The sequence below is a fragment of the Tursiops truncatus genome, chromosome 6 (assembly GCF_011762595.2).
Source record: "Tursiops truncatus isolate mTurTru1 chromosome 6, mTurTru1.mat.Y, whole genome shotgun sequence".
Classification (NCBI taxonomy): Eukaryota; Metazoa; Chordata; class Mammalia; order Artiodactyla; family Delphinidae; genus Tursiops; species Tursiops truncatus.
Window position 1 is genome coordinate 114,167,665 of NC_047039.1, and position 9,618 is coordinate 114,177,282.

The window sequence follows — 9,618 nt, forward strand, 5'->3', positions numbered from 1 at the left end:
TCCCATAACGAGGCCTGGAGAGGCCCAGCCACTGTGCTCACGTTCGCAGCCCCAGTAGGGCAGCGGGACCCCCTCAGTATTGGCCCGGGTGGATCCAGCCCTCACCAGCTCCCGCTCAAGGTTGCTGAGGGCCTGCTGCCGCTTCTGTGCTGAGGCCACCGGCGCTGCATAGCTGCTGGCGCTGTTCAGATACCTGGGACACGAGATGGACTGACTGCTGACCTTGGGTCCAGCAAGCAGGTGTGAAAACCGCAGGCCTGGAGAGGTCTGGCGGTCCAGGTGGACCTGGCACGCCCTTTTCCCACAGCAGGGCACTGGGAGGAGGCGGCCGTGCATGGGCAGCCCAGGCTGTCAGTCTTCCCACCCCTCACGACCACCTTTAGGCCTGATAGAGGGAGGGCAGCGCCTCCCACCCTGGTGCCCCCGCCCAGCCAGAGGGCTCTTTGGGGATGGAGGGGACGGCCATCATGGAATAGAAAACCCACAGCCTGGCATGATCGTAAACCGCCGGTGATCTTAACTGGAAGGACCTATTCGGAGACCAATACGGGAATATCAAGAAGCTTTAAAAAATGCTTTCTCACTGACGACAATTCCACTTCCAGAAATTTACCTTAAGGAAATCGCCTCTGGGATGGTCGTATCTCACGACACAAAGTTGGAGACACCCCCGGAGGTCCAGCTATAGGGGCTGGCTAGGGCGATTGTGTTGTCTCTACGAAAACTCAAGTTACAAACAATATGTGCGACTATTCCCAATGCTGTTTAAATAGACATGCGTGCGTTTGCATCAACAAGAGCTCTCAAGACAGACTGGAAAATGAGCAGAGATTATCTCAGAGACGTGGGACTGTGGGTGGTCTTACTGTCTCTGTATTCACCTTTCGGTACTTCCCGTCTTATCTAACTTTCTGGAAACGCCCATCACCATACGCAGCAGCCCTTAGCCCCGAGGACCGCGGCGAGGACCGCGGGCGGGGCCGGCGCGGCGCGCATGCGTTCAGCCTCTGCCGATGCTCCAGCCAGGCCAGCTCTGCGCGCGTCTTCTCTTCGAGCGCCTTCTCGCGCAGGCGCAGCAGTGCGGCCTGGTGCTGCCCGCGCAGCTGCCCTTTCCGCAGGCTCTGCTCCAGCATCTGGAGCGTGAAGTGGCTGAACTGTGCGGGCGTCACACTCTGAGGCCTCGTCTGGCTCTACTACGGTGGGGCAGACGACCGGGCTGTGTCACCACCTCTGAGATTGCGGGCCGCTTGGAGACCAGCCTCACCGAGTGGGAGCAGCACGCAGCCCCGGGAAGAGGCTGCCGCCTCCAGGGAGCCTTCCCGGACTGGCTGCCTCATTCTTCGCCATGTCACGCCCCCCTTCCCGGGGCAGGGTACCACCCCGCCTCCCGACTGCTGGCTCCCGAAGGCAGGGTGGGGTTCGCATCGTCTTGGCCCTGCGCCCAAGCCAGGCTCTTGTTTGTGCTCTAGAAGGGTCAGGAAAGGCTGGGCCACCCTCCCTGAAATGTGCCACCAGCACTGTCCCGGCCAGCCCAGCCCGAAACACTTGTTGAAATGCCTCCCCGTCACCTGGCACCGCAGGCGTGAGGAAGGGGCTTGAGCAGATGTCAGTGGGAAGGGTGGGTGGTACCCACGGCAGGGAGAGCCTCCCACAGCCCAGGACCTGCAGTGGAGGCCCCCGGGTGCAGGCTCTAGGAGAGGTGGGTCTCAACACCTGATGGCCCCAGGCAGCTGAAGGAGGACTGGGTCTGATACCCAGTACCGGTGACACCACTGGGTCCCACTTGCGTGCCCCTCCCCCAGGGACCTCTCCTGTACCTGGAGGATGGGGTTGTCCCAAGGGTAGAGCCTGGCCAGGGGCAGCTGGGAGGGGGTCTGGTCTGGTTTCCGTTCCTGCACAGGCTCTGAGGACAGAAAGCAGGCATGGTCGGGCCACGTAGGGCTCCAGGGGCCTTTTTTTACAAGAGGACCTCACAGAGCTAGGATGTCTGGGCTGCCTAATGCCCACCCTCCACACACACATAACTTTCACGCCAAATCTTCAAGAGGCCGTGAAACAGAGCAGGATCCTATGGTCCTTCCCCGCCACGTCCTTGGCCTGCCTTTCGTCTGTAGAAAAACTTTTGTCAAAGAATAAATTTAATCAGAGAAGTGAGAAAATGTGGAAGCAAAGGAAAGTAGTCAAACAGGACAAAATAATAATAGTTTAGTCATTAAACAAAGTCGAGTACCTTTAGTTCCTCCTCAAGGGCTATAGATCATATTCTGAGCCGTATCCTGTGAGTTGTCTTATAGATACTGAAACCCCCGCCGGGTGGAAGAAGTTATCTACATGATGACCAGGCAGTAGCCATGACATAAGCTGCCGCAATTCTGAGAACTGGCCTCAAGGAAATGGGAACAAACCGACCCTGGAACTGAAGACTAACTGTACTTGAAACAATCAAGGGCTTCCCTGGTGGCGCAGTGGTTGAGAATCTGCCTGCTAATGCAGGGGACACGGGTTTGAGTCCTGGTCTGGGAGGATCCCACATGCCACGGAGCAGCTGGGCCTGTGCGCCACAACTACTGAGCCTGCGCTTAGAGCCCGTGCTCCACAACAAGAGGAGCCACTGCGGTGAGAGGCCCGCACGCTGCAGCGAAGAGTGGCCCCCGCTCGCCGCAACTAAGAGAGGGCCCGTGCTGAGCAACGAGGACCCAATGCAGCCGGCAAAAAAAAAAAAAAAGCAATCACGAGGATGCTGGTCAGACCACCACGTGACTAATTTCAAGATGATTATCGGAGCTGACTGTGCTGCTCTGCACGTAGCCCCCTCCCTCCACCTACCCCTGAAAGTCCCCTTTATAAGCTCTTGCCTTTTGGGATTTCCCTGGCGGTCTAGCGGTTAAGACTCTGCACTCCTACTGCAGGGGGAACGGGGTTCAATCCTGGTCTGGGTAAGATCCACATGCCATGCAGTGTGGCCAGAAAAAAAAAAAAGCTCTTGCCCCTTGATAGGCAATGGGGGGTTGGCCTTTGGACACGAGTCTGCCTTCTCCCGCCAGCTGCTGGCCTTTGGGATAAAACAACCTTTCCTTTCTGCCAACACTTGTCTCTCGAGTATTGTGTTTTGAGGGGTGAGCAGTATGAGCTTGGGCTCGGTAACAAAAGAATTTGTCTCCAGCGACCAGCACTCCCTGAAATGTTAAAGGAGGTCCTTCAGGCAGAAGGAAAATGATGCCAGAGATGAAAATCTGGGTGACTGCAAGGAATGAAGGGCACCAGAAATGGAAAAAAAAAAAATATATATATATATATATGCACACACGTATACACATACGTGTGTATATATATACATAGAGATAAATATACTGATATATAAACTTTAAAAGATCGCTGAGTGTTTCAAACAATAACAATGTATTGTGCAATTATAAAATAAAGTAAAATGCACGACCACAATAGCCTAAAGTCCAGAAAAAAGAAATGGAGGGCTGTAAGGGCCTCCTACACTAGGTGAGCGGTGGAATGCCACGTGAAGGCGGACCCCAGGTACCACAGTAAATCCTAACGCAAGCACTAAGGTGAGTTAGAGCTCATGAGCCATCGGCAGAGAGAAAATGGAATCATAAAAACAACAAAAAAACCTTGTTTCATCCAAAAGAAGGCAGAAGAGGGGAAAGAAAAAGAAGGACAGTTGAGACAAAAGAAAACAGCAAGATGATAGACTCAGAGCCTAACGATACTGGTAATTCTGTTAAACGGAAACAGCCGCGCGTTCTGGTTTAGAGGCGGAGGTTGCCGGACCGGATAAGACAAATACCAGGATCCAGCGAGGTGCGGCCTCCAAGAAACACACCTGAGATACGAAGCCACAGCAGGGGAAAAGCAGACAGACCAGCCAGCGCTCGTTCTGGGGAAGACGCAGTGGCTGGGTCAGTAGCAGACACAGCAGGCTGCAGAGCAGAGCGGGTCACGGGGGCCAGAGAGGGTTATTCCATAAGGAGAGAATTTTAAGGCTATCAGTTCGCCAAGAGCGCAGACACTCCTAGATGGTGATGTGCCCAACGCCAGAGTTTCTTTTCGAGAGCGCGTGGAACTTCCGCCAAGACAGACCCACGTCTCGACATATTTAGGCTCGTACGACCACAGGAAATGAAACTGGAAGTCAGGCGCAGGAGCAAAGCCTCACGGGGAGGTGACGTGCCCGGCTGGGGGTGCACTCACGCCGTCTGCCCCCACCGGCTCAGCCAGGGCTCAAACTCCCAGAGGGTGTGCTGCGCTGTCCCTACAACCTGCGTATAAGGGACCCCTATTTGCCAACACACGATGCAGTAAGGGGAGTTGAGCAGGGTGTCCACGGGGCCAGCACTTGAGAGACCTCAGGGAAAACCTCTCAGAGGGACGGAGGTGGGCGTATTGGCAAACCTGGGAAGAGTGTGGGGTCGCCTGTTCCCCAAGGGGCAGGGACAGGCTGTAAGCAGGACTTGGGGGAGACGGTGACGGCCACCCTGCAGGTCTGCCCACAGCCGGGCAGACAACCCACCTGCACTCCTCCTTACTCGGCCACAGCTGTTGGGCTGTTTCACTGCGTGTCTAACCGAAAGCTTTCTCGCTGTCATCCAGGCTCACTGCCCCCAGGTTTGGGTGGGTGGGGATGGTGGCCCGTGCTTGCCCGTACGAGCAGGAGGCAGTGCTGCCCGATGGTCAACCACACGGTTCTGGCATCTGACACACTTAGCTTCAAACCCCAGGTCCACGCTCCCCATGTGGCCGTGGGCAGGTCGCCCCATCACTGGGCCTCTCTGTTGGGTGCCTGACCCAGCCGCCCCCTCGGGGCCCACGCGGGGAGTGTTCTGTACCGGCTGCTGCGTGGCTGGCTCCGAACTCTCACCTGCCTGAGCTGACTCGTCCGCTGACTCTTTCCTTCCTCGGGACTCGGAGAGGGCGCGGCCACTGCGGCTCACACTGTCTGAGACCCCACCCGGCCCCCACTCTACGCTGGGAGGGGGCCACACCTGGGTCTGGCTGTCACGGTGCTCCCAGAGCTCTGCAGCTCCAGGTCCACACGCACCTGGGGCTGCTCCAGCCCCAAGGCCATTCCTGGCCTGGCCTGGGTCGAGCGTTTCTCCATCAGCCGCTGGGAGGGCAGGAAGATGGTGTGTGTTGTGGAGCGGGGACCAGGCAGCCTCACAAGCAGTGGGCCAGGCAGGGTCCCAGGGAAGCGCCCAAGGCCGGGCAAGTCTCCAACCTCAGAGGCCTCGTTTGTCCATCCACCATGGGGGTCCGACAGACCCTCCCTGCCCCCCAGAGAGGGCTGGACATGGCAGGGGTGGGGGTTGGGTGGCAGCTGCCCAGCAGAGGGAGCACGGCCAGGCCTGGAGCACCACCTGGGGGATGGGGCACAGGGGGGTGCAGTGCGGCTTCATGGGCACCTGGGAAGGAAACCACAGCTCTGCATTCCACTGCTGTGGCCACAATTACTCAGCAGGTGGGAGGCTGCAAACAGGCAGAAGGGGAAGGAAGAAAGGGAAACGGAGCCAGGTGTGCACACACACACGCGTGCACAGGCATGCGCATGCTGCCTGGGGTTTGGTTGCTCTCCTGGGAAGGCCTCCCTAAATGCACTGTGAGTACATCCCGTGAACAGTCCCTGGACCAGTGACCCAGAGAAGAAAGAGTTCCTTCCCAGAAGGGTCGTCACATGCAGCTAGACCACACACATCCTGTCCTCGCCGGGGCTGGGTACCATCTTCCCCTTCACGGGGCGCTGCTGGGCCGGGGGGCTGGGCAGAGGCGGGCTCGGAGATGCGGCCCCTTCCCTTCTGGGCAGACCCCCCGGGGCCCTCACACCTCAGCTCCTGAGCTCAGTGGACAGCCCGAAGCTCAGGTGCCCACAAGCCCGGGACACGGGCAGGTGGGAGGCCCAGGCTGCCGTCTGTCACCCCAGCCAGGGGCCCCCAGGACACTGGTGGAAATAAGTCCTGTTTCTGCTGTAAAATGGGCATCCTCTTCAGCCCATCCTCCAGCCTCTGCCCTCCTCGGCACACCCTCCCCACCTGACCCGTGCTTTCCGCCAGCCTTCCACAGGCTTGGCCGGGCAGCAGGGGCAGTGCTGCCCCTCGGCAGGGGGTGGGGCCAGCCTGTGGCAGCCCCGGAAGGGTCGGCCGGCTGACTTCCAGCCCACGTCTCAAGAGCAGCTCCCCCAGGGCCTGTGCGTCTCCCAGACCTCCAGCTCCACCTGCTGCCGCAGAAGGGCCGGGCCAGCGTCTGTTCCTGCTTCCGCTTGCCCAGCTGCGGGGACGGCCCAGCCTCCGGGCTCCCCGGGCCGCCCCCGCTGCCCCCCGCGGCTCCCTGGCAAGTCTTCAGCTCAGAGGGCAGGCGGTACCACCTCCAAGAACAGGAGCCTTTTCGGAGGGTCCCCCGGAAGGACCCCTCCGTCCAGCCCAGCACCTCGCTCCCCTGCCTGCAGCCTCCCGCCTCGGCTGGGCCGGTCCCAGGGCTTTCTCCCTCTCCAGGCTCTCCTCCCTCCCTCTAATTTCTACAGTTCCCTGCCTGGGGCCTCTGCCACTCAGCCAACCCCCAAGCAGAAGGGGCCTAAAGGTGACACACCTTCAGGGACTCCAGAAAGCGCAGGGACTTCTGCCGGATGTTGGACAGCAGACCTGCAGAAACCACGAAAAGGGTCGGCTGAGCCCTCGCTCAGCCTCAGCACTGGGCCTGCAGGGAAACACGCTGGGGAGGGTCCCTTTCCTGAACCTCCAGGGAGGGTGGGCAGGCCTGCAGCCTGCAGGGGAGGGAGACAGAGGCTGCTGTGTCGCCCCACCCGCCCAGGTGGGGAGGGGCTCGCCCTGCCTGACCCTGGGCCACACTCCTCTGGGAGCAGGGACCCCAGTCTGCAGACATGTGACCAGGGCCAAGAACACAGGCTTTGCTGCCAGACAGGCCTCAGCTCACCACGCATCCGCTGGGTGACCCGGAGCAAAGCACCAGCCCGTCAGAGCCTCCACGGGGACGTCCCTGTAGTGAGGTGACCTAACACCTGCTCCGCACGGGTAGCTGTCACGGTTGCCCTAATTACAATCACAGCCCAGTGGGGACACGGTGACACAGGCGGAGGGTCACAGCCCAAGGCCTCCCTGGGGCCTCTGGGACTGTCCAGAGTGTGGGCACAGAAACCTCAGGCTCCCCAGGGGCAGCTGAGGGCTTCTGTTCCCCTTTGGTGGCTCCGAGGACCCATCCTGGCCCTGCGGAGGCTGCCTAGGTCAAGGCGGGGGTGGGGTTGACTCCACAGTCACAGGGTGGGGCTGCCGGCGGGCTCCCTCCTCGCCCCGCCCTCCACCTTCTCTGCCGACCCCAGTGACAGCGTCAGAGGAGGGCACGCGGGACGGCCACTCCCTCCTGGTGGCTCCTGGACAAGCTCTTGGGTCGTCACTGGCCAGCGTGCCGAGAGGGTAACTTCCTCCCGACTGTGCCCTCCTTCCCAGAACAGAGCGGCTCAGCTTTCCACGCTAGAGCGGCCGAAGAGCTGTGAACGACGGCTAAACCTGCTCCTGGGCGTTTCCACGGCGCTCAGGAGGCGCTCAGGAGAGCTGAAGCGGAGCCCAGGGGAGGGGCGAGGGCTCCGGCCGCCTGGCGTGCTGAGCCCGGGGTGATGCCTGGCGTGCTCTTTCCTGCTCCCGGCTGACTGGCCACATCGGGAAATGAAGACACTTTGCAGAATTCCTTTAAGGTGTCTGTTCCCAGCTGCAGTTCCCTCGAGAAGGGGAAACTCCTCCCTTGCTTTTGTCTGTGGCCCTCGAGAGAGGGTGAAGCCGGAGAAGGTGCCCGGTCCCGCCCCGAGTTCCCGCTGACCCTGCTCCAGGGGCCCAGGAGCTTCAGAGACCCGAGGCCCCCAGAGCTTCAGCCCACAGAGGGGAGTTTGTGTTCCTCTGTGGCCAGGCTGGCACCCCCGACAGGTCACCAGGGAGACATGGACTGCGTGTCCCTGAGCTCTGAGCTGTGACCCAGGAGAAAGCAAGCCGTCCCTGAGGCAGGCGTGGCCCTGGCTGGCCAAGCAGCTGGCAGTCACCCTGCAGAGCAGAGGATGGCAGCGGCCTTGCTCCCCAGCTCTTGACGGCAATCGGGGAGGAGCCCCAAGAACCCAGCACGACCTGCCCCCCAAGAGCGTCTGGTGGCCGTGAGGGTTAACACACACTCAACACGTGGCAATGAGGATGAGGACAGGTGTGTTCTCGGTGACAGGGCTGTGGTCGGGGACCCACGGCCTCAAACCAGGACGAAGCCGACGGGGCCCCGCTTGGGCGTGAGGCCACCGCGTCTAAGCGCCAGAGCCTCCCTGTCCGACCACAGCCGGCAGCTGCCTGTGCCGCTTACATTTAAACTCAAAGGAAACAAAAATGTAAAATTCCACTCTTCAGTGGCACTGGCCACGTCCCAGTGGCTTCACAGCCACATGTAGCTGGTGGGCACCGTATCGGAGAGCCCAGCATTGAGACCATTTCTCTCATCGGAGAAAGTTCTATGGGACACACTGCCGCCAGTGGTGGAAGCTGGAGGCTGGCCGACTCATCTGGGCTCGAATCCCTGCTCTGCCGTTTACTGGAGGGAGGTGATGGGTGCTCCTCCGAGCACTCGGGTCCTCCTCCGTGAACGCGGGCACGAGGATGGGACCTGCCCCGAGGTAGGGCGAGACGTCGTGTGTGACACACAGTGCCGGGCCCAGGGGCCCTCGGGGCCCTCAGGAGATCATTCATGCTTTCAGCAAATACTCCCCAAGTATTCCCGGTCTGGCAGGCACTGTTCCAAGAGCCAGAGCTGCCAAGAAAGCCAGACTCTCAAGTTCCTGTGGGCCACAGAGACAGAGGCACAAACACGAGTCTCACTCCCACCAGGCACGCCGAGCGGCAGCACCTGACCCAGCCCAAGTGCTATCTGGGAGGCTTCCTGGAGGAGGCGTCTGGCGGGAGCGCTGTGCAGGCACCCTGGTCTGTGCTCACTGCTTGGCGTCGGGCTCCTGAGATCCTGCTCTCAGCCACTCCAGGCAGGAGCAGCTCAGATTTCAGAAGATTCTTTGGGGCTGCCTGTAGCCTCAGGATAAAGAGACCCTGTCAGAGAATTTCAGTCCACAAATGCACTGAGAGGGGCTCTGCCCAGCCCTGTCCAGAGGACAGCGTGAGGGCAGCTGGGGCTCCGCCCCTTCACGCAGGAGGGCCTGAGAGCTGAGAGCCCTTAGTCCAGCCACCTCCCCGCCTCCCTGAAGGCAGAACTGGGAGAGCAGCTGTTTTTTCTGGAAGATCGGGCCCTGGGCCTTCTGGGGGTCATGGGGGGATGGGGCCTGGCCGACAGCTCCGCCCACCTGGAGGACGTCCTCGTGGGAGGCGGCGGGGTTGGGGGGAAGCAGCGCTCTGCCCCGTCTCTTTTCCCTGGAGGGCACAGCAGGGGTGGGTGGGCTCCCTGCTGGCCAGCCAGGCACCCTCCCACCAGGCTGCTCCTTCCTCAGGAGGGCTATGGCCCAGCCCCTTGCCCGGCCAAGAGGCACCCCTGGGGAAAGGGCAGCTCCGCACAAAGGGGCTGCTGACCTCAGTTGTTGTTTGCCGTTGCCTTGGTACCCAGGCTACCACTCGAGGGCGTGAATCG